Genomic DNA, 25,526 nt, shown 5'->3' on the forward strand with positions numbered 1-25,526 from the left:
CCAAAATATGATAGTGTTGTTAATTCTTAAATGTAATAGTATCAATAATCGAAGCCCTATTTGTTCCGTTTGTGTGTATGGTAAATGAAAACCCTTTAAGAGTTAGGATATAGATTCCTCATGGAAAGATTAACTGGAAGGAATAATTGCCCAGCTGCAATTTTCTTGGCTCTCTTCAGTGCAGACTGCTAGAAAAATCTATTCAAATCTGAAAATTATTCCCGAATTATAAGGTCGGAAAGGTTTCATTACATCCCCCATATGATGATTTTGGCTCCTTGTGGCCCTAAGGTGTGTCAGATTTATTTGCTTTTCTGATTCATAAGTTTTGGAGAGAGTATTTAGGGGCCGTTTGAGTCCCATTATTTGTAGATTATAATGAGATGAATAGTGTTTTTTAAATAAGTGGTTGAAATTTTTTTGATTTACGTGTAATATTATTTTATTGAAGATTGCGTGGTTAAAAGTAGGAGAGATAAAATTTTAATTTAATGTAATGAGAAATAATAGGGCTCAAACGGGGGCTTAAATATGTAGAATCCTACAACTGGATGTAAGTTTAGCTTATAAATATTTTATTGAGTTGCAAAAGGGAGCACGCATATTTTGTTCCAGTACTTAAGAGCTGTAAAGCAAATCTTCCAGGAGCAAATAGCTTTCAACTCAAATGTGTGATTCATTTAATGGTAAAGATTTCAACTAAATTTTTATCAATATGAACCTTAGTAGCTATGAAACCACACGTGAATTTAAGTTAACTCAGAAAATCGGAGAAATTATGCTTGTTGAATGGATATCCTAATGCACCATACGATGGGTTCATCACTGATTAGAATCATTTTTATGTTCCTTGCTAGTTTCCATTGTTGGGCTGGTAAACATTGTTCTTTCATGAGTTGGCATATTATCTTTCCACATTTACAGTACATCAGGTTAGTTTTCTTCTTCACAAGGCTAGTTCGGTTGTCAGTTTACCAATGACTCATTTGTATTAAATGTTCAACCACTGTTTAGCTTTAACATTATTGTATACTGAGTTTTGAACTGCTTGTAAGGCCTAAGTTTATTAAGAATTTTGTTGGTACTTAGTCTTATATATCATATGCTAGCAGATGGAAGTAGATTTGAAACGTGGAGAAACTCTTCCAATCAACATAAACATGACATTCCCATCTTTGCCTTGTGATGGTTAGCCTTTTCTATTTTTGTGTTTAATGTTAAAAATACCTGTTCTTATGTGAAATCGTTTGCATTGATATGCGCTTCAAAAGCTCATGTTGTTTGTTCGATAACCACTCTCGCCTTTTATAAATTATTTTTTTTCTTTGCAGTTTTAAGTGTAGATGCTATTGATATGTCAGGGAAGCATGAAGTGGATCTTGACACAAACATATGGAAGGTTAGGGTTTCTCCTTTGTTTATTTTGCCAATATAATTATCTCTGCCTTAATAATTTATCATCATAATTTGCACTTAATGACAACTTAACTTGTTGTGTACAGTTTATTAGTTCATGCACTGTGGTATTCAATTTAAACATAACTTGTGACTGGATATGCAAATGCCATAGTTCATGAGCAGTCACTATTGCAATTTTCTTTTTTGAGTTCCTTATAATTTACAGAATGAATTTTGAAAAAAGATGAGTTCTATATTTAGGAAGTTTAGTTTTGGCTGGACCAAATAGTATTCTTGGGACATGTTGTAACATCTTGAAGATTAGAAATGGACCAATTAAGGCGGAGCAATCTTCAGTTGGTCAAGAGCAACAAATGTAGGAGAGGTTTGTAGTTTTCTTGGATTGGCTAGATACTATAGAAGTTGCATTAAGGGATTTTCTGAGATTGCAAGACAATTAACTCGATTAAGTGAAAAGGTGCGAAATTCGAATGGATGGAAAAATGTGGGAATAGTGTTGAACAATTGAAACAAAGATCGGTTAATGTACCAGTATTAAGTATACCTGAAGGAACAGAAGGACTTGTAATAAATAGGGATGCATTTGAGCAACGCTTAAGGTGTGTTTGATGCAGCATGGCAAAGTTGTCGCCTACAAGCCAAGACAATTGAAGCCTACAAGTAGGGCTTCTTCTGTTGCATGATCTAGAACTTACTACGGCAGTTCATGTTTGAAGATTTTGAGGTGCTATTTTATGAGATAGTTGTAATATTTGTACAGGTTATAAAAAAAATGAAGTAAATTTTTACGCCAAGGGAGTTGAATATGAGACGGAGGAGAGTTATAGTTTGTAAAAGATTATGATTGTGAAATACATTACTTCTTAGGCAAGACTAACGTTGTAACTGATGGCTTGAGTCAGAAAAGGTAAGGCTAAGTAGTGATATTGACAACTTATAACCGTTATGAAGGAGTTATAGCAATTAAATCCTTGTGATAGTTGCAACCCCAGCTGGCATCGTCTCGTGTGTTGCAATGCTCTTAGATCAACCGACGCTCCAAGATATATTAAGAACTTTAACAAAGTTGATCAAACATTAAACACATTAAGGTCGAAATTTACAAAGATAAATGAAAAGACTATACCATAGTAAAATATAAGAAACTTTATTATTAGGGACGCTTAGTGCATTTTTTATTTTGAGAAACTAAAATGGGAGATTCTCGAGGAAGCCTATTATGCTACTTACCTATTACACCTAAGAGGTACAAAGATGACCATGGTTTGAAGGCAATGTCTTTGTGGATGAATATGAAGAGGAAAATGGAAAGTGAAACTAGAAATCAACAATGTTCATCATTACTCGAGAATGGAAATTGTTCATGTGACAATGTATTTAGTAGTCAATTTTTTGAAGTCAGTGAAAGAACATGACGCAAATATGGGTTATTATAGACAGACTTACTAAGTCATCTCACTTCTTATTTGTGCAAATGATGTTCTCAAATGATCAATTTGTGTGAATGTATGTTAGTGAAATAGAGAGATTGCATGGTATAATGATTTCCTTCGTTTTAGATAAAGATTCAAGGTTTGCATCACTCTTTTGGAAGAGCCTATACCAAGCAAAGATACCAAGCTGAAGTTTAGTCCAGTGTTTTGCCCTTGACAATCCGATGGGACAACTTGAGAACTTGGAGGATATGTTTAGAATCTGTGTTCTAGAGCTTGGAGGACACTGGAAAAACATTTACCCTAATTGTATTCGCATCCAACAACAATTTTCATGTCTTCATTGGCTTGTAGCCATATAAAACAATATATGGGAGGAACTTTAGATGATCTTGTGCACTTGGACGAAGTGGGTGAGAGAAAGATATTGGATTAGGGATCATTGAGTAGATAGTGCAAGCTATTGAGAAAATTCGAGTTAGTATGAAGAAAGCTTAAGATGGGAAGAAAAGTTATGGAGATTAAAGGAGGAAAGATCTAGAGTTTAAGATCGCTGATATGGTTTTATTGAAGGTTATATAGATGAAGGGAGTCTTAGCTTTTGGGCAAAAGGTTAAGCTTAGATGAAGATATATTGGTCTATTTGATATCTTGAAACGAGTTGGAAATGTTGCTTATCAACTAGATTCGCCACCAAAGTTTCGAAAGTACATGATGTAATCTATTTTCTAATGCTCAGGAAGTATGCCCTATTCAAACTAAATAGTGAAACATTAACCATTAGATATTCAACACGGTTTGAGTTATGCAAAATCTTCTAATAGCTTAAAATGCACAAAAGCTTCGAAACAAAAGGAAATATTATTGGTCAATGTATTATAGCAAACCTATTTGGTTGGGGAGATTGCACGGAACCCAAAGATAAGATGGGGTTTGTATCTCGAATTTTTCAAGACAACGGAGATAAGTATTTGATAGAACCCCTCTTCTAACTGAAAAAGTGACAAATCAATATGAATTTTATTGAACTGAGACTCGAGGCTGAGAAAGAATAAAATACAACTCAGAAGGAAAATAGAAGAACAATTTCCAGGCTATTCGAGAGGCCAGTCTCTCCTATTCCTAACTGACTCCAGTGTAAAAACGTGCCCCATGCAGGCTTCTCTATCCTCTATTTATAGCTATCTGTTCCCCCCACTCTGTATAGTATTACTCTTTTGCCCACCCTTCTAACTGACTGACTGAACCTTCTGGAATGATGTTGGTGGATGCTGCTTCCTTGTGGCGTGTATTACTTCCTCTCTTCTGCCTTGTATATGTGAACCTTACCGGGGGTCTATCATTACCGGCCGCCCCAAAATCCACCTTGTCCTCAAGGTGGAAACTGGGAAACTACATTCTGATGGCTTCGAAAGGTTCCCAGGTAGCATCAACTTTAGGACAGTTCCTCCATTTAATGAGGATTTCAGGCCCAGAAGATGTCTTGGTGGGTTGTGGTCGAACTCCCAAAACTGATTCAAGCTCCAAAAGGAGTTCCCCAGTCTCGGTCAGTTGAGGAGGTAATGCAGATATAGGCTGCTGGGCTCCAATAGCTTTACGGAGCTGTGATGCATGGAAAACTGGGTGGATTGCTGTAGTAGCTGGAAGTTACAGTTTGTGAGCCACCTGCCCTACTCTTGACTCAACCTCAAACGGTCTATAATATCTCGGAGAGAGTTTTTCATAGGGACGCTTAGCTAGTGACTTCTGACGGTATGGACGGAGTTTGAGATAGACTAATTGTCCTACCCTAAACTGAACGTCACGTCGATGTCCATTGACTGCCTGTTTCATCCTCAATTGTGACTTGAGTTCCTTCAATACCTCATTCCTAATCATCAACATCTGTTCTACCAAGGAGCTAGCGGACAAACCCTTTTCAAATGGTAGCAAGGGAGGATGCTCTCTTCTATAAACAATCTGGAAAGGTGTCTGCTTTGTTGCCGTATGAAAGGAGGTATTATACCAGAGCTCAGCCCAAGGCAAGAATTGGTGCCACCTTTTCGGCCTACTAGATGCAAAACAGTGCAAGTAAGTTTCCAAACATCTGTTTACCACTTCCGTCTGTCCATCGGTCTGGGGATGGTAGGCAGTGCTATGCTTGAGGGAGGTTCCTTGGGCTTTAAACAATTCCTTCCAGAAAGTACTCATGAAAACTCGATCTCTATCCGACATGATGGAATGAGGTATCCCGAGTAGACGAACTACCTCTCGAATAAAGATCTCCGCAACACCAGGAGCGGTGAAGGGATGTTTCAGGCTGATGAAATGACCATACTTACTTAGGCGATCCACAATGACAAAAATGGTGTCTACCCCGCCGAATCGAGGTAGCCCCTCTATGAAATCCATAGATATATCCTCCCAGATTGACCCCGAAAATGGTAGGGGCTGCAGCAACCCATTAGGGGATAACACCAAGTACTTGTGCTGCTGGTAGACTGCACATTTGGCCACATAATCTCGTACGGCTTTCTTCATTCCCAACTAATATACCTCACGGGCAACTCTTCTATATGTCTTAAGGTATTCCGGGTGTCCTCCCACCTTGGAGTCGTGACACTCTTGCAAAAATTGATCAACAAAGGGAGATTTGCTGGGTAGGACTATCTTCCCTTGATAAAGTAAAGTTCCTTCCACTAGTGTATAACCAACCTTGCCAACATTCCCTGCTTGTAGGTCCGACTTGATTCTTTCCAGTACCAGGTCTGCCTCTACCTCCTTGGCGATTTCATCTAAGTCCAGTACCCTGGAAGTAGAAAGCGTCAATAAGTTCAGTTCTAGGGATACTCTGGATAAGGCATCGGCTGCTTTATTTTCCAAGCCGGGCTGAAATTGGATGTCAAAGTGAAATCCCATCAGTTTAGTTAGCCACTTCTGATGCTCTTCACTCACCATGCATTGTTCCAGCAGATATTTCAAACTTCTCTGATTAGTTCTTACCACAAAATGCCTGCCCAGTAGGTAATGTCGCCACTTGTGAACTGCAAAAACGATAGCCATCAGCTCCCTCTCATATACTGACTTTTGTCTCGCAGACTGAGGTAAAACTCGACTGAAATACGCAACTGGGTGGCGATTCTGCAGTAATACTACCCCCAAACCATGTCCTGAGGCATTCATTTCCACCACAAAGTTTTGTGAAAAGTCCGGCAATGCTAGTACTGGAACATTTGTCATTGCTGTCTTGAGTTTCTGAAATGCTTCTTCCTTCGTTTCATCCCAGTGGAACCCATCCTTCTTAAGCAATTCTGTTAATGGCCAAGCCACCTTAGCATAACCCGACACAAATCGTCGGTAATAACCTGTTAGGCCCAGAAACCCCCTGAGCTCCTTAATATTGCGTGGACTGGGCCAACGGACCATCGCTTCAATTTTACTTTTATCAGCAGCCACACCCTTTCCTGAAATTACATGGCCCAAGTACTCAAGTTCTCTTTGGCCGAAAAGACACTTCTTCCCATTCACATATAGCTTGTTTTCTTGCAGAAGCCCCAACACGGTGCTCAAGTGTTGTTGGTGATCTTCAACAGTCTGCAATCTGGCTGTAGACTAATATGTCGTCAAAGAATACCAACACAATTTTCTCAACCACGGTTTAAAAACCTCATTCATTATGTACTGGAAAGTAGCCGGGGCATTGGTCAATCCAAACGGTATAACCAAGAACTCATAATGGCCCTCATGAGTTCGAAACGCAGTCTTTGGAATGTCCTCAAGCTTCACCCTGATCTGATGATAACCTGATTTCAAGTCGAGCTTTGAAAACACTTGCGCACCATGCAGCTCATCCAACAACTCATTTATTACTGGGATTGGAAAGCGGTCCGGAATCGTGACTTTGTTCAAGGCCCGGTAGTCGACACAAAAGCGCCAGCTGCCATCTTTTTTCTTCACCAAAAGGACAAGACTTGAGTAGGGGCTGAGACTCGGCTGTATAATCCCAGCGGCCAGCATATCCCTTACCAGTTTCTCAATCTCATTTTTTTGGACATACGGATACCTGTATGGCCTCACATTGACAGGCATCGCCCTAAGCTGCAAATGAATGGCATGGTCCTTTCCCTTTGGAGGGGGAAGTTCGTTTGGCCACTCAAAGACCCTAGGAAACCTCTGCATTATCTTTGCACAAAATTGGGGAACCTCAGTAGTAGTCACCTCAGAGTCCACTCCCATACTTCCCAACTTGATTAGTATCCCCTGCTCCCCTTCCTAGAATGCTTTGAACATTGATTTTAGGGACACTTGGGATTTTACTAAGCCCGGATCCCCCTGCAGCGCTACATACTCCCCTCACACCTTAAAACGCATCGTCAAAGTTCCCCAGTTCACGTGTATCTTCCCTAACGATTCCAACCATTTCGTCCCTAGAATTACATCTGTACCTCCCAGCTCAAATGGTAAGAAGTCGTCCACTACCACAACACTTGGCAGCGTTACTGTCACCCCCTTGCAAATTCGCCTACCCTTAACCGAAAGTCCAGTCCCCATGAGGACCCCATAACTGGAGGTGTCAATTTTTGGTATTTCCAGCCGTCGGACCAGCTCATCTGAAATGAAGTTGTGGGTGGCCCCACAATCAATGAGGACCACCACCGGCTCCCCTAGAACGGTCCCTCGTAGCTTCATAGTCCTAGGTGTTGAAAGCCCAACCACCAACTGGATGGACAGCTCCACAGTGTCGCCAATCTCCCTTTCATCTTCCCCTTCAAGTGTTTTCGGGTTTTCCTCGACTTCCTCCTCTTGTACCACCAACACTTGCAATTCCCGATTTCAACATTTATGGCCTAGGCTGTATTTATCTTCGCATTTATAGCAGAGCCCTTGCTCCTTCTTTCTCTGTAATTCCGCATCCGAGAGGCGTTTATATGACCCCTCCTTCGTCGTCACCGCTGGTCGCGGTAGCGTGAACATCGTAGCTCGTGGTTTGGCTATCAACGCTGGGGTCGACTGCATCGTGGACTGGCGATTGATGGTAGGGATGATATTTTGTCCAGTTGGGTTGATGTTTAATGAATTGGGCCAAGGTGGGCCGATACCTAATCCCTTGCCTTTGACTCGTCCTGATGCGTTTTGGGCCCTTTTTAATGATTCATTGCGGTCCTCGACCCGTTGGGCCAACTCCATGATGTGGCTCAAACCATGGGGCTTCATCATCCTTACTTCTGCTCGTATCACCAATTTTAGCCCATCAATAAAATTCCCTTCCTTCACTGATTTGGGAATTTTCGGTAACGGGGCTGCCATGGTTTCAAAAGCGCTCCAGTATTCTTTCACGGTTGTTTCCTGCCTCAACGCCAGAAATTGTTCCAGCACGGTACCCTCTTGCGTCGGTCTGAACCTTCCTAGCAGCAACAGCAGTTTCAGATCGGCTCAATTTCTGATCGACTGCCGGCTTTCTACCCATTGATAACATGCCAATGCCTCCCCTTCGAAGCACACAGCTGCTGCTTCTACTTTCTCCCAGTTTGTAAGCTTGTTCATATTGAAGTATCGCTCGGCTCTAAAAATCCACCCATCTGGGTTCCCTCCGTCGAATACCGGCATCTTCAGCCTTCGACCCTTACCGTCCCTCCTCTCGTTTTCCTCATACCGCCTTCTTACCTCCGCGCTTTCCTCAGTCTCTTGAGTTTTAGGCATCCCGTCCGTCTCGCTAACCACTTCGGTTACATTCACAGCAACGCCCTTCTCCTTCCTTTCCTGTTCTTGGGCGTCCCATTTTTTTAATATAATATCAAATTTCTCCATTAGCCCTGTCATTTCCCGTTGCATCTCAGATTGCATCCCTTCTATCCGGGTTTTTAGAACTCCTACCCGATCGGTGATCGTCATCTTCCTAGTTCATTTGCTCTGAATTGATAGAACCCCTCTTCTAACTGAAAAAAGTGACAAATCAATATGAATTTTATTGAACTGAGGCTCGAGGCTGAGAAAGAAAAAAATACAACTCAGAAGGAAAATAGAAGAACAATTTCCAGGCTATTCGAGGGGCTGATCTCTCCTATTCCTAACTGACTCCAGTGTAAAAACGTGCCCCATGCAGGCTTCTCTATCCTCTATTTATAGCTATCTGTTCCCCCCACTCTGTACAGTATTACTCTTTTACCCCCCTTCTAACTGACTGACTGAACCTTCTGGAATGATGGTGGATGCTGCTTCCTTGTGGCGTGTATTACTTCCTCTCTTCTGACTTGTATATGTGAACCTTATTGGGGGTCTATCAGTAATGAGGATGATTTTATTTTTAGAGAGTAGATTGTAAAATTTTGAATTTCCTGCCCTGGCCTTTGATTTTGAAATCAAGACTCATCGTAAGAATTTGAAAGTTTGGGGACAAAAGTGTTTGATTGTGCATATTTTAGGGACCTATTTGCAAATTTTGAAAATTTACTTTTTAAATGTATCAATACCCGAAAGTGAGGTATTAAGTATGGGAAAAAAATATTTTTTTTTTTTGTTCTACAATAAATGTTAAGGTAAATTTCACTTATATTTTACGAAATAAAATTAGCTAGAATTGATTCCCTTATATAACAACCCTTTCTTTTGGCTTGTAGTGGAGAGAGAGGAGTAAGAAAAAAAGGCTTTAGGTATTGTTAATTTTTAAAGTACTTCTAACAAGTTGCCTGTGGTTTGGCGAGGTTATTTCTTTCTTTAATTATTTGAGTATCTTTTTACATTCCATTATGTGACGGGTCTAAATAAGATATGTAAGATGGACCAGAGTCTTAGTACTAAATGTGTGATTTGAGTCTCCAAATTCACATTTCTCCCCTTGTAAGTGTGATTATGTGGTGTTCATTAATTGGACCATGTTGAATGGATCGTGCTTGCTACTTGTTTATTGAGATTTTATCTCACCACTCTTTCCTTACAAGAAATTAATGCTTCAAGGCAAGTAGTGTTTGGAAGTGGCTTATGGTGGTGAAACTCAAGAAAAATGTTTATTAAAATCTCTTTTTATGAATTTCTTAGGATTTTGATGATTATTATTAAAATTTTTATCTTGAAGTCAAAGTTGTGGATATAAGACCTTTCTTTTTAGTATTTTGTTCTCGTAATGGGATGGTTATTTAAGTTTTAATTTTCTTCTAAAAATCATTTGATTATTTCTTTTTAGGCCTAATACTCTCATGTAGTATGTTCAGTGACACTTGGTGTAGGGCTCAGGCCGTTGCTAGCTTAATTGTTACTAACATTCAACTTAAATCTCTAAAGGAAAAAGTCCTGAGTTCAAATTGTTGGTGATGTTATTAAATCCACCTGGGGGCCGAACTCCCAGTGGACAGTAATTGAGCCAACAGTCCAGAACGAATCCCACATTGACCATGTCAGGGTTAGGAATTTGGTGAGCCATGGTCTAGGGTCGTATCATTAGGAAACCCTTTATATGTGCTGACTAGATCATCCTCGTGCATATTCACTTTTACTGTGTTTCGAATGCATTGGATTTAGATTATAGTATTTCAATCTTACGCATTTGCAACTTTTCAATATATTTCTTCAACCACGTCCCTGAATTTCCTTGACTTTATCTTGAGTTTGTTTATGCGAAGCTCTACAAGGCCATAATATGTTGGAATCAATTATAAACAAGTGTTATTTTAGGTGGTTGAGTCTATGTTAACTGCCCTTCTGATTCAAAGGACAAGTGTAGACTGATATCAGATTAAACAATAATGTTGAATTAGATTCTATTTTAATATGCTTGTAAAGTTATTTGTTTCACCTTTGCTGGGGTTTTGTCCATCGCTGTCTTTCCTCTTGAAATTTGAATTCTGTAATTTACATTTTGTTTCTCAATATCCTCTCTGTATGTGTGCCATGCATAAATAATAGTTTCTCACTAGTATTAATTATTTCTCCAGCTTCGCTTGAATAATGATGGCCATATTATTGGCACAGAGTATTTGTCAGACCTAGTGGAGAAGGAACATGCAGCTCATGCGCATGGTTAGTTCGCATGTAGTTCCATTTGATGTCAAGATTAGTGTTATCCTTTTCTTTCATCCTCTTATATTATCTGTAGTATGTAGTTGGAAAAATATAACTTTTGCCTGTAACCTTACTTTGCTATATGCTACCTGAATCACATCAAAAGTCACTGTAATGTTGTAGTTACACTTGTATTTGTTCTTTCAAAAGGTATGGGTGCGTTTGGTTTACATTTTTATTTTTTGTTTTTATTTTTGAATTCATTTTCTATTTTCTGTTTTGAGAGATTATTTTAAGATTGCAGAAAACGTGTTTAATTTGTCATTCTAAAAAATTGTTGCTCAAAACAAAAAACTGAAAGCATGCTTGGTTTAAAAATTTTAAAAATAGTTTTACGACTTTTTTTTTCAAATAATTTGATTATTTAGTAAAACATATTAATTTTATGCTAATATGTGATTAAAAAATATAAATTTTAAAGTTGGTTAAGAAAAGGGAATTATTGTAAGTATATTTTCAATAATCGCATCGAAATCATCTGTATATAATAAATTGTTGTCACGCGTATCATATATGCACTTGCCATAATCATTGCCACTCGTATCATTCTTGGAGGAGCTTGGCACAAGAGAGAAAGATAAAGAGATTGGCATTTGTATTTGGGTAAATTTTGTGTGATTTTATTAATTATTTTAATTTAAGAAATTTTTAAGCTCATTTTCCTTGTTTTGAGTTTTTTGAGCATTTTTATTGGAAATAGTCAAAACTTAAAAATGTCATTTTGAGTTTTATGTTGTAAAATGCTCCTTGTTTTTGAAAATGAATTTTTGAAAATAATATACCTAACATGTTTTGAGTGTTTCAGAAAACTGAAAATGGCTTCAAAACGGCAGATCAGAGGCACTCTAATTTTTTTAGAGGACAGGTTTTAGGATGCCATCCAAAGCTCATTGCTAATAAAGCCTAGCTACTCCTCGTTGTTGGATGTTTCAAGAAGCCCTTGTTAGTTGATCATTCTCTGGTGAAGTGGAAGTAGTTGTAAAACCAAGAGTGTCTTGGGTGAATTATGACTAGATTCTGAACTTTAGGCTGGCAACTTGCTTTATTTCTAATTATTCTGAGTGTCATCACTTGTGAAATTATTATTATCGTCTAATGTTACTATGATATTCTTATACCATGTATTACAGATGCTTTTCAACTAAAATATCTCAGTAGGCAGTTAAAATGGCATGCGTCTAATGTTAAAGATAAGAGGAACATGTTTTATAACTTACTGTAAATATGGTTTTAGATAAGCTCTTTCATTTTAGGGTTTTCTATTGTTAGTAGGTGGCATAATATATTGTCACAATCGGTGATGCTCGGACTCTTCAAAATGTCCAGAGTACCATATTGACATGACATGGGTACGGGTACTCTATCTGGACACGATAATTTATACAGGGGTTTATATCTTTAGTCGTTACACAATTTTCATGATTTTAGTCGAATGAGTTATTGTTTCAATTGTTACTAATGTTTATAGGTAAGGTTGACAAAAAAGTTGTACTAACAGTGTTGATAGATTAATAAGGTTGGCATAAAAGCCAATATTAATGAAATTTGGATTTTTTTTTAGCGATGTTCTTGTATCCTACATTTTAGAAAATAAAAGATCTGATTAGGGCTAGGCATGGTCGGGTTCGGTTCCGAACTAGACCCGAAATTTTTGGGTATTTAGTAAGTGAAATCGTTGGGTCCAAATTTAACTATGAAACCGTTCGGGTTCGTTCCCATTCAGTTCGATTCGATTCTATTCGGTTATCAGGTTCTGTGCTATAATTAATTTTTTTTTTTTTTGGAAAGGTAATCGAGTATTTTATTAATCAAACCATAATTCACAGGAAGTGTATTATTAATACAAATCCGAAAGAAACGACATAAAATTGGGCAGCCCATCTATATGACTAATAGCTACCGCATTAAACTAAGTGTACAATGTGAAATAAAACAATTCTCTAAGTTGCTCTGTTGGTCTTGTTTGATCGTCAAAGCATCGGTTGTTCCTTACACACACCAAACTATGCAACCTGAAATAAGCTCCCATGCAAGTTTGCTATCCTTGTCACGAAATTTTCTTCTCCATGCCTTTAACACGTCTTCCATATGCCTTAGCATCACCCAATCTATGTGTTGCGATGCGAAAATCTCATTCCATAGTAAACTAGCAACATCACAATGGAGGAACAAGTGATCGATCGTCTCTCCATCCCTCCGACACATAAAGCAGCACTCTGTAATACAAAAACCCGTAGGTTTTCCGTCGTTAGCACCTGTCCTCTGACCACTGTCCATAGTAAAAATGCTACTCGTGGTGGCAATTTACTCTTCCACACCGCCTTCTAAGGGAAAGAGCTGTTCTCAAGTCCCAATAAAGATTTAAAGAAAGTGCCGACTGAAAACATGCCATCCCGTGCCAACCTCCACTTGCTGCAATCACCATCTCCTGCCCTGATTTGTACCTCATATAAAGATGTCAAAAACAGTGCGTAGTCGTCTAACTTCCAATCCTGCAAACCCCGTGCAAAAGCGATGTTCCAGCTGATACTCCCATTATGAATATCTAAAACATCATTCACCATGGCCGACGGCAACAATGCAATGCGATACAAGGAAGGAAATTTCAATCGTAGTGGTTGATCTCCACACGAACAATCATCCTAAAAATTGATAGTATTACCGTTCCCTACTACAAATGTCAATTTATCCCGAAAATCACTCCACCCTCGCTGGATATACCGCCACAGACTCACCCCATAAGAGCCTCGACTCTCGACTGAACACCATCCCCCTCCATAACACCATATTTTGCTTTTATAATTTCTCTCCAAAAACCCCCTCTCTCCGTTCCAAATCGTCACAACCACTTACCCAACAAAGCTTTATTAAACAGTACGAGACTCCTCAATCCGAGACCACCCAACCTCATGGGAGAACATATGATACCCCAGTTAACCAAATGTAATTTCCTCTCCTGACCTAATCCTCCTCAAAGAAAATCCCTTTGGATTCTCTCCAATCTTTTTGCCACTGCAATAGGAATAGGAAACGACATGAAGTAAGTAGGGTGGTTCGACAATGTGGACCTTATGAGAGTAAGATGACCTCCCTTTGAGAGGTACATACACTTTCTCCCGCTTTGATAGCTTCAGATTTCCCCAGATTAATTTTCAATCCAGATACAACTTTAAAGCACAAGAGCAAATGTCGCAAATTCCTGATTTACTCTACCTCTGCATCACAGAAAATCAGTGTGTCGTCTGCGAAGAGCAAATGAGATACCTGTAACTGCTCAACCATAAAGCCCTTTAGTAAACTCTCCCCCATGGCCTTCTCGAGCATTTTACTGAAAGCCTCCATTACAATGACAAATAGCAACGGAGATATATGATCCCCTTGTCTCAATCCTCTGATTCTATGAAAATAACCCTCCGAAATGCCATTCACCATAACTGAAAAAGAAACTGTGGAGATGCAAAATTGAATCCACTTACACCACTTATCCCCAAAACCACATCGCCTGAGCATATACAAGAGAAATCTCCAAGTTACGTGATCATAAGCTTTCTGAATGTCAAGCTTACATAGCATTCCAGGAACACCCAGGCGCAGTCTTGAGTCAATGCATTCGTTTGCTATAAGTACTGAATCCAAAATCTGGCGTCCTTTAACGAAAGCATTCTGAAACTTGAACACCACTTTTCCCAGCACCTCCTTCAATCTATTTACCAAAATCTTCGCAATAATCTTGTAAACACCGCTCACAAGGCTAATAGGACGAAAGTCTTTAATATCCGTCGCTCTCAGTTTCTTTGGAATCAGCACAATAAATGTAGCATTGGCACTTCTCAAGAACCTTCCACATTGAACGAAATAAGTAAGGACTTCGGCAATGTCTGATCACACCACTTCCCAACAACTCTTATAGAACGAGAACGAAAATCCATCCGGTCCTGGCATCTTATCATCATTCATTCTGAACACCCCCTCCCTAATTTCACCCTCCCTAAAAGGCCTCTCTAACTAGCTGGCATCCTCCTCAGATATAGAAGAAAACTTAAGCCCTTCCAATTCTGGCCTCCAGTCAAACTGCTTCTGATACAGGTTTTGATAGAAGCTTACCATCTAGGTCCCGATCTCCTGTGGATCCTCAAAGGTAACGCCATCTACCTTCAACATATTAATAGAATTGTTGCGCCTATTGGAGTTCGCAACCCTGTGGAAAAAGCGGGTGCATTTGTCCCCTTCTTTCAACCACTCGATCCTAGATTACTGACGCCAAGTAGTCTCCTCCATCTCCACCAACCTCTCCAATTATTCCCTTAATTCTCCTCATCTCACCCTCTCTTCCCATGCCAGTCCTCTACTTTCCTCCCTCCTATCCAGCTCCTCAATGACCGATAAGCATTGATTTTTGCGATGGTTAACATCTCCCACCACCTCCTCATTCCACCTCTTTAGATCTCTTTTCAGCGCCTTCAATTTGCAATCCAACACATCATTGGGAGATCCCCTGAAGTCATAAGACGTCCACCAAGTCCGTACTCGTTCCCCAAAACCATTTACTTTAAGCCACATCTTTTCAAACCCAAAAGGTTTTTTTCCAGCACGCCTCACATTCCCAGATAACGATATAGGGTAATGATCAGAATACAGTTTCTCCATTCTCCTCTAAATGATCTCTGGAAACTTAGCCTCCCATGCTCCACATACCATTAAACCGATCTATTTGGGATAGGATAGGTTGATCCCAACTAGAAGACCAAGTAAAGTCTCCCCCAATCATAGGCAAGTCCACCAACGCGTTCTCCCTGATAAAATCTGAAAAGTCCTCCATAGCCCTTGTTAATCTCCCCTACTAGACCTCTCAGTAGGAAAACGGATCACATTAAAATCTCCCCCGATACACGTTGGAAGGTTCCATCAAGCCATCATACCAACCAATTCAACCCACAGTCCATTTCTATGCTCATCTACATTAGGCCCATAGACTCCTATGAACATCCACCGGAAGCTATCCTTGATATTTCTAAATGAGATCGATAGAGAAAACAGACTTTCGCTAACCTCCTCCATATCAAAGATTCTGGTGTCCCACAGTATCAGTATACTTCCCAAGGCCCCCGATGACCCTACAAACTGATACCCACATGCTGTCCCCCCCATAGGCTACTCACAATGTCCCTCGACACATCCTTCACCTTTGTTTCTTGTAAATATATAAGGTCAGCCCTCCATTTCCTCAATGGATTTCGAACTCCTAACCTTTTCCCTGGTTCATTAAGCTTACGTACGTTCCAACTAATTATTTTCGGAATCATCTTAAAACTCCATCATCCCTCCCATCACGCCTCTACTCCACTCACCGCCCTTAATATCATAGTTAATTGAGCATTCAAGCCGCTTAAGCTCACGAACGCTCTTACTTCTCGTCTTACCTCCTGGAGTAGCATAAATAGGATCGTAGTAGTGTCCCTCCTCTTCCTCCACCTGTTCAGCAACATTATCTGTGTTTCCCTTCTCAGTGCCACCCATCCACACCACCAACGCATTATCATTCTCTAGACCCCATTCATTCAAAGACTTAGCGCATCGCCTGCTGTAGGTGTTCACTGCCTTGTGGCCGAGCCTGTTTTCCCATGTTGGTCTTCAAGTGCCGGCCCTGAGTGTTCACCCAGTTCAAGTCCAACCTCTTGCACATCATCTGACAACGATCCTTTTACAAGTGGAATCGTGTCTAATGACCCCACGATCGTAGAACAAATAACTCTATTCGCTTCCAAAACTTCCGTGGCAATATTCATAATGCCCTGCTCTCCTTCTTCTGTCCGAGGTTTCGTCCCTCGATATGCCTCGATCCTTGGTTCCATTCCACCCTTTTTCAATCCTTCCATCTCGTCTCGATTCTCTTCTCCAGAAGAAATGTCCACATCAGACCCCGTCTGGGACTCGCGACAAGGCTTATCCAACACCTTTTTATCTTTAGCCAGAACCCCCATCGGCACTGGCTCCTTGACATCCAAATTAACTGACTCCTCCAATCTCACCCCACACTCATGAAAATAGCTTGACCTGGACCCCACTGTAGACCTACTTTCCACAACATTTATCAATCTATCCAATTCCCCTTTCAACGCCTGTATACGAGCCATTATTTCGACATGAGGGTCATTTCTCCCGTTGCCCACCCGTTCCTTTTGCAACAGTACCCTCTGATCAGTACTTTGCAAAGCCCGTGCATTTGCCGTGACTTCGGCATAAGTCATCCCTTGTCAGCTTCTTTCTTCATATGTTTGACGTACCACCTTGTCCTTGGCCACAAAAGAAGCAATGACTGCTTGGAACATGCATGAAACCGATTCCCATCCCTCTCCATTTGCACCTTCCGGCACCATTACAACCCCCTTTCTCCGCCTCTCCCCATACTGTGCTATCATGAGAAATCTGCCACGACTGTTTGCACAACATTGCACCAAGAAAGCACGGGAAGATTCATTAAACTTGACAACGAATTCGTCCATCTTACTAGCCTTCCTCAACTTTTCCACCGTATTCACCATCCACACGGCACCAAATCGACCCATACAGATAGCACCCGATATCTTCGAGCCCCATTCCGAAAGCCTAACCACGCCAGAGGCGGTAACAGTCACTACAAACTCCTTCGCCTCGACTCTAAATCGTGAACTGAAAACCATAGCCTCCATTACATAGGGTTGCTTCCCATGATTTTGTGCTAACGGGCCGAAAGATGACGGAACCATTGGTCAGAATAGTTTCGTAGCAGCAGGAGGAACCTGAAGATGTCGGCCACTCGCCGGCGCGTGAAGCCCACGAGCCGCCTGACCGGCCGGTGACCCACTCACTTGACCGGCCGGAGTCGGAACGGCTTGCAAAGGCTGCCGGTCAGGCGCATGGCACTAAATCTGGGCGAAATTGGGATCTGGTCGGAAATTGCTGGGCTTGCGAGGCTGGTTTGTGGCGTTACATTAATTCAACTAATGATATATTTAATTTTAGTTCTTACAAAATAACGTATTCCAATTTGATTTGTCTTTTGCATCTCTCTTTGCTGAGTTTTTCACATATTTGATTGTTAAAATCATCGGAAGAGAACAATAGCGAGCTTACAATCATTAAGAGAGGCGATTCGAGCTTCAATTCGATTTCTTCAGAACGGTAGAAACAATACTACGGTAGAATGACAGATTTGGGTAAAACTTAGGTCAATTTGATTGAGTTGGGTTTGGACTGAAAATTAAAAATAGGAAAATCATATTTTTGAGTTTGAGCTAAATTAACTAATTAGCAAATTTATTTAGAAAAAATAATTTGGTTTATTTAAAATAAATAAATTAAAAAATTAGAGAGATTCGATTCTTATTTGATTCTTGATCTAGAATTGAGAACCGAACCGAACCTGTCAGTTTTCGATTTGGATACTCGTTCAGGTATTTAACTTAAGAAGAACCGCTTTGTTCGATTCAGTTCGGTTTGAGTCTGGTTCGGGGGTTTTGCTTAGCCTTATATCCGACACTTAAATCTGTACCGGTACTACTTGAGTCCGTCATAAATAACCATGAAAGAACTTTGAAATGTTGTTGAGGTTCAAAATATGGCAAGTCTTTTTTCTTTTTTTTCTCTACTGGTGACTAGTCCAAAATAGAAATTGTGATGGTGAAGGAATTGGATATGCTATTTTGATGTATTATTAAAGATCTGGATCAATTTTACATTTATAGAATTTAGTGTTTTGTGCATAATTTTCAGTTCCTCTGCTAGTTTCCTTGTCGATGATCCTGCTAGGTCTCTGTATGGAACAACACACAAGGATTTTTGTGCCTTCATATCATTTAATGCTGAGAAAACAATTGAAAAATAATACATCGCTACTGTTTAGAGTTAATTTTCTTTGGGAAATAAATTCATCATAATGTATAGGTCTTTTTACCACTTTTTTTTTTTTTTTTTTCTTTCTTTTTTTTTTTTTTAAGGCACGTGATAATGATGATGGGATTTTGACTCCAGCACCATCTACTGGATGATCCTTACTACTGGTGCTAGGCATTGGATTTGTTACAATCAAACCATAAAATTGAATTGCTAAATCACCAAACTCGAGCAATCAGCAAGCTTCTGTTGTTACATAGGACAACAAAGCTTATGTTCATGTACTTAGTTCTACATAATCAGTATGTGGATGAAGAAATTTATTTCATGTTGCCCCCTCTATTTTTCCCTTTATTCTTTCAACTGGGATTGAGTCTCCTTTTTTACTCTTTCTGATCATTAGGTATTTTCTTTGAACTTTTCATGGTCAATCACGGTCGATGCCAATAATCAGTGTCGAAGATATATCTAGATTTATTTCGAAATTCTTGTAGAAAAGGATGAAACTAATACTGTATAGAGCTCAATGTTTATGAGAAGTCTCTCAAGTATTTCAGTTAAGAATGTTAACGCTCTATAACACAGTTTTGAATCTCTGATATAAAACTATGACCAGATGATCACAAAGATCATCATGAGGAGTCTGACCATAAAATTGAACTCCACAGTTTTGATAAAGATGCCGAAAATATGATTAAAAAGGTGAAGCAGGCACTGGCAAATGGAGAAGGTTGCAGGGTATGCCTTTTTCTACTTCCAATCTCTGCTTGTTCTTCCTTTATTTAACCAGTGGTTTAATTCATTATGTCTTGCAGGTGTGGGATTTTGGATGTGCAAAGGGTTGCTGGGAACTTCATATTTCAGTTCATGGACTGAATATTTTCGTTGCACAAATGGTCAATTCTCTTTGAACTTTAATTTCTTTTACTATCAAGTTTTACATAATAACCTGAATTTTATATGCAGTGCAATATTTCATCAGTTTAGCAATTTAACTGAATGTGTAGACATAACTATGAGAAAAGTTGCTAGAAGTTAACTGAGTTTATACATCCATGTTCTGTATCTGTAACCTGCTGGATTGTTATCATTATTTTTTTAGTGGTATTTTCTCGAATGATAAATAAATAATGGAAAATATTTTGCCTTTTCTCATGATATCAATCGAAAGAGAGAATGCCAAGGTAAGACTTGAAATGGACTTCTCATGCATGGCCCTGAATTTAAGAAGACCATTCCTTGACTAAGAAGGGTTAGTAAGCTTTTGAAATCTCTTGGAAGCTGCAAACTAGAAGCTTGATTGTTTCCTTCTCTCCATGTCTTTCCTATATCTTTTTATTGCCAGTGTTAATAAAATTGAGTTAGTAAGTTTTTAGTCTTTTAAAAGCTATTACTGGATTACATTGTGTCTATAATATTCTGAAGAAAAGGAAAAATGATGATGTTTAATCAAGTAAAGAGTAATTGGTAGGTTACTTCAGTTCTTCCTTGTATTTTCTCTTTCATCATTATGCATACTAAGGATTCATTTTATGGTGTTGTGTCGAGTTCTGGTTTGAATTTTCTTTGCACCAAGGTCCAGCTCTTGCATTTCAGAAACATGGAACAATTTGTTTATTTGTGTTTTAAAGTAAAGGAAGCACTATTTTCTTCTTGGTTCTATAGTTGAAATTTTACAAAGCATTTTCTTCTTTGGGCTTCCCTGCTCTTATTCCCTTCAACATTGTCGACCTTTTCCTTTTTGGAGGGCATTCAGGGGCACGGGGAGGATTTGCTGCTTCATTTTCTCTGCAACCTTATAATGCCTATGAAAATACTGCAGCCGGGAGATCTTTATCCTCTTTAGACGATATTTTGGGCATTTACAGCACTTTAATTTCCAAAAAGAGAAAGCAGATCAGAATCTTTGCGTTCTTTGAAGGAAAAAAAACTAGTTTTTAGTTTTTACTTGTCTTCAGATATTAAGTCTATCTTTCTTGGTCATTTTTACATCGCATTCTCTTGATCAGGCATTTTGTTTGTTAGCACTGGAATTGGTTATCAATCTTCTTTTAAGTTCGATCCAGATACATGTGTACTTATATTGTCCCCAACTCTGCAGATTTTTGAAGGGTCTTCTCATGTTAATGTGAGTCATATAATTCACGATTTATCTTTTGGGCCGAAATATCCTGGAATTCACAACCCACTTGATGGGACGATGCGGATAGTGCGTGGAGCAAGTGGCTCATTCAAGTATTACATAAAGGTTTAAGTTTCAGCCTGCCCATACTAAAACTATCGGTAACATGTATGATGCTAAGCATGTCGGATGCACAAATATGAACATGTCTTTTGCTGGGTAATGATGTTACTAAATATTCTTTTCTTGTACCCAAAATGACAAAGCAACTGAATAACTAAATAGCAAATAAAATTGATCGAGTAGGACGCAAAAACTGTGAGAGTTGCATCACATTCTATATTAAAAAGAACAGCAGTCGTTCCTATATCCTTCTTTGCTTTATGTGTTGTTGACCTGGAGCTGATTAGGTTCTCATACCGTAACTTGTCATAAACAACCATGATTCTCTGTTGAGAAGGAAAGGTAGCTTTGCATCAGGATTTCAGTTCATGAACTTTTACTAATTTCTTGCGTTCAATTGACCCTGGGATAGTTGGTCTCAGAAAATTCATCAGTTCCCCTAGTTTGATGCAACAGGAGAAAGTCATGCTTAAGTTGATGAAGGAAAGACTTGTATTAAATTATCTTCACCGCTTTAGGCTTTGTTAGCATGATAGCCCTGCTAGAGAGGATTTCTACTTCATTTTGCTGAGTGATTATTTTTACCTGAGTCAGAGGAACTAAGGTTGAACAAGTACTATCGCATGGTATCCTGTTCTTGGAAGGATGTCTATTCTTATAATATAGAGATAGTTTGTCTCTGCACCCCCTTGTCAAAAACCAGCCCACAATGTTCTTGGAATTTTCTTATTGCCAAGTCTTTTGGTCCTCGACAATGGTGCAAAATTTGTTCTATGTGAGGTCTGCAATTAGTTGGGGTTTATAGATTTTCTCTTACTCTATACGTACAATAAATACAAAAAACTTCGCCGCCTTTTGGATTGTGTTTGTGACGACCATCTCTATTCTTGTTTAGTTACCCTAAATGCAGAATCAGACACTATCAACTCAGTGTGAACAAGCATTATTCATTTTTGCTTTTCTGATGCTGACTCGTTTATCTTATTAGGATTTTTAACCTGACCAGATCTCTCTCTCTCTCTCATGCATGTGGGATTGGGGGAACTAGAAAAGAGGGAGCATCCAAAACATTATCCTTTTTTGTTAGCTATTTGTTCGAGTATAAAGTAAAGAAGAGGGAGCATCAAAAACATTGTCTTACTCCACTATTTGTTCATGTAAAAAGTAGAGAAGAGGGAGCATCAGAAACATTTTCTTTACTCGCTATTTGTTCATGTACAAAGTGGTTGCTGTTGGTTATTTGCTGCTTTTTGAAGTTCTTGTTTTTCCCCTGATGTAGATAGTTCCAACTGAATACAAATATATCTCCAAGGAAGTTTTACCTACAAATCAATTTTCTGTCACCGAGTATTTTTCTCCTATCAACGAGTTTGATAGAAAGTGGCCTGGTTAGTATAAAGCGATTAGTTTATATTTTTTCCTATTTCTATTCTAATTTTTCTTTTTTTTTTTTAGGAATGATTGTTATATTTTCAATGCAGCTGTATACTTTTTGTATGATTTGTCACCAATTACTGTGACCATCAGAGAAGAACGTCGCAGTTTTCTCCACTTCATCACCCGGCTATGTGCTGTATTGGGTGGTACATTTGCCTTAACAGGTTTGTTTTCACCTATTTCCCCCATTTTTGAGAGTGGACGAGTTCATGTAGTTAATGAAATGAGAATCTGGATGTGTGGCTCTATCACTTCTAGTTTAGGAGCTGCCAAAATTCGCTAAACCACCAAATTTTCTCCTTGTACAGGCATCAAAGCAAATCCCCCTTTTAATCCACACCCGTATGGTAGATAATACGTAGTCTTCTATTTGTAGTAGATCTATTTCTCTTCTTCCCCCTTGTGGTGTACTTGTCTTATATTGGTTCTATGAACTTTGAACCTTAAGTTTCAGCTCAATTGATGCTGGCGGACATGCTCAAGTAGCGTGATGTGATTCATGACAACTAAGAACCTAGAGGATTTATTGTGTATAGCTATTTCTAGTAGCTCTTGCAACTTAAAAACGCATATCAATTCCTTTCCTGTTTGATTCTGCACGTTGGTAGTTGTACTCCCTATACTATTTCTTGCTTGGTCCCTTCTAGGCATGGTTTGAGTGGGTTTTCTAACCCGAAACAACTGTTGAATTCTTGATACTTGAAGAGGTAATTCCATAGGCAATCAGAGGACACCTAGATCCGCATTACTTCATCTTCAAGATTAGAAAGACTGAACAATATTCATCGGACTTTTGGCAATTCTCAACATCACAATAAATTAGCAAGCTGTGAGTTGCTCATCTGTTTCAAAAGTGCCAAACAAACTGATAAAGTTGTAGAATGTGTGTAGTGCACTCTTCAACGCTATGGTCCTGTTGATGCAAATTAAAAATCCTTCATGTAAAGCTATCAGACAATTAGTCGGCAAACATTGCTTTCACAATTTTAACTTCATCAAGTCCCAAGTTTTAATTTCACTTTCCCTTGTATATTTCTCCTCTTCTCTTATTTCTCTTCACTTTCCGACTGCTGCTACTATTGCAGCAGAAGTCCTCTTAGTTTCAGCATATCAAAGAATACCTTTAGTTCTTACAGTATTGATGTTCATTTGATACAATTCTCCTAGCTTGCTTGGGAATTTGAAACTTCAATATGAACTCCAGATCAAGATCTATAGATATTTGATATGAGAAGAGAAGGGGAAAAGGACCTCGAAAATAGTCTTTCTTCTCTTCCCTTCTCCTCTTCTCATATGATTCTTCTACAATTATAGCATCTGTCGTGTGTACTGTCTCAGGAAACTGCCCAATACATGGTGTATCTTACAGAGTGCTAAAAGTTAACTGGAGTGTTAAACAGTAACAAAAATTAGTTAACTGGCTTTCAACTTCTCTCTTTCTCTCGTGTTTGCAGGATAAGTTGTTCAATACAGCCTAGCAACCTTACCTTCGTGTGTAAATTTTTGAACATGTATTTACTACATGTAAATTCGTGCATACATCTTTGTAGAATCTACACTCGCATGGCATAGAATTTGCAAAACTTGTGAAATTTGAAAGTATAATAAATGCATTGGAGTTTTTCGCCCCATGATATTGAATAATGCCTTGACACTCATCTGGAAGAAGTATATGATTTTCAATTGTTGAACTTACTCCTCACAGGAATGCTAGATAGATGGATGTACAGGTTTATCGAAGCTGTGACAAAACCAAACTCTAGAAGTATTTTGCGCTGACTTTGGAGACCTGAAGTTGCACGTGCAATGAAGAAGTAATTTCAGAATACGCCGACTGCGATTTTTAACAATGAACACAAATCTCGTAGTAGTCGGAGAAGTTCGAATGTTTATATTGGAAATGTGTAAAATTGAAAATGTATTTTGACATCGAGTGTTGTATTCATTTGGGAGATGCAAGTTTCTTTTGGTAAAGATGGCGAGCCGTCATTGGCTCGGCTCGTCTCGGAGGCAAGTGGAGATGGGTTTTTTAATGTTCAAGCCACTCAATTTGCACGTGTTGGCTTTTTGGCTCACAGCCGGAGCTAGAAACTAAAAAAGAAAAGTAACTTTTTTTAAACAAAATAAAAACTGTGTGAATCACAAGCAGCTCGTGAGCTGGCTTGGGCTACCCATCTCAAGGTCGAACTGATGGAGCAAGGTGAGTCGAGGTTTTTTTAAGTGAGCTAGCTCGTGCTTAACTTGTCCCATTTGCAAGCACGGCTGAGTCATCAAGTGGGTCGAGTCGAGTTCCATGGTGAACAAGCTGGCTTGGTCCACTTGGCAACAGTGGTAGCTCACGGCATATGATACTCTTGGTGTTTCCTGGCATTCTCTTTATAACAGGCTGCTCAAAAATGATTGATGAATTGAATTAAACTGGCCCAGTTGTTCGTATGTTAGTTGAATAAGCGTTACATTGCTAATTTTATCTTATTGATGTATTGAATATTTTTTTATTAAAAAAAAATAGGGAAAATTTCATAAGAGATTAAGTATGGCATATTTCGAAATTGAAAAAACAAGTTTCAAACTTTAAAAATCAGATTTTTATTAAAATTTATTTATGATACAATTAATTAATTGAATATATTTATGTCACATATCTATACAATTTGGTCACAAATTAATAATTTAATTAATCACTTATTATTTTTTGGTCACAAATAAAAATTTTTACGTCACATTATTTTACGATTATAATTTAAAAATTTTGTAGATCACAGTTTGTTTATTAGTCACAAATCAAAAAAATTAATTAGTCACAATTTATCAAATTATTGGTCGTAACTTATTGTTTGATCACAAATCAAACAATTTTTAGGCCACATATTATTTTCCAATCATGAATAAAAAAATTCATAAATCACTGATCACAAATATTACATTTCAAAACTTATTAGATAGTAAAAAATTATTAATTTTTTAGGTCACACATTATTTTTTTGTCACAATTTATCTTTTTCATTGGTCACAGATTGACTAATTCACTGGTCACAGATGAACTAATTTACTGGTCACAATCAATCAAATAATCTGTGGCCATC

At 38.7% G+C, this 25,526-nt stretch overlaps 1 pseudogene; it reads left to right on the forward strand.

Moving 5' to 3' along the window:
* Positions 1-24,404, forward strand: part of LOC111371713 — a 24,888-nt pseudogene extending 484 nt beyond the window's left edge.
* The last annotated feature ends 1,122 nt before the right edge of the window (positions 24,405-25,526 follow it).

The sequence above is a fragment of the Olea europaea genome, chromosome 22 (assembly GCF_002742605.1).
Source record: "Olea europaea var. sylvestris chromosome 22, O_europaea_v1, whole genome shotgun sequence".
NCBI lineage: Eukaryota > Viridiplantae > Streptophyta > Magnoliopsida > Lamiales > Oleaceae > Olea > Olea europaea.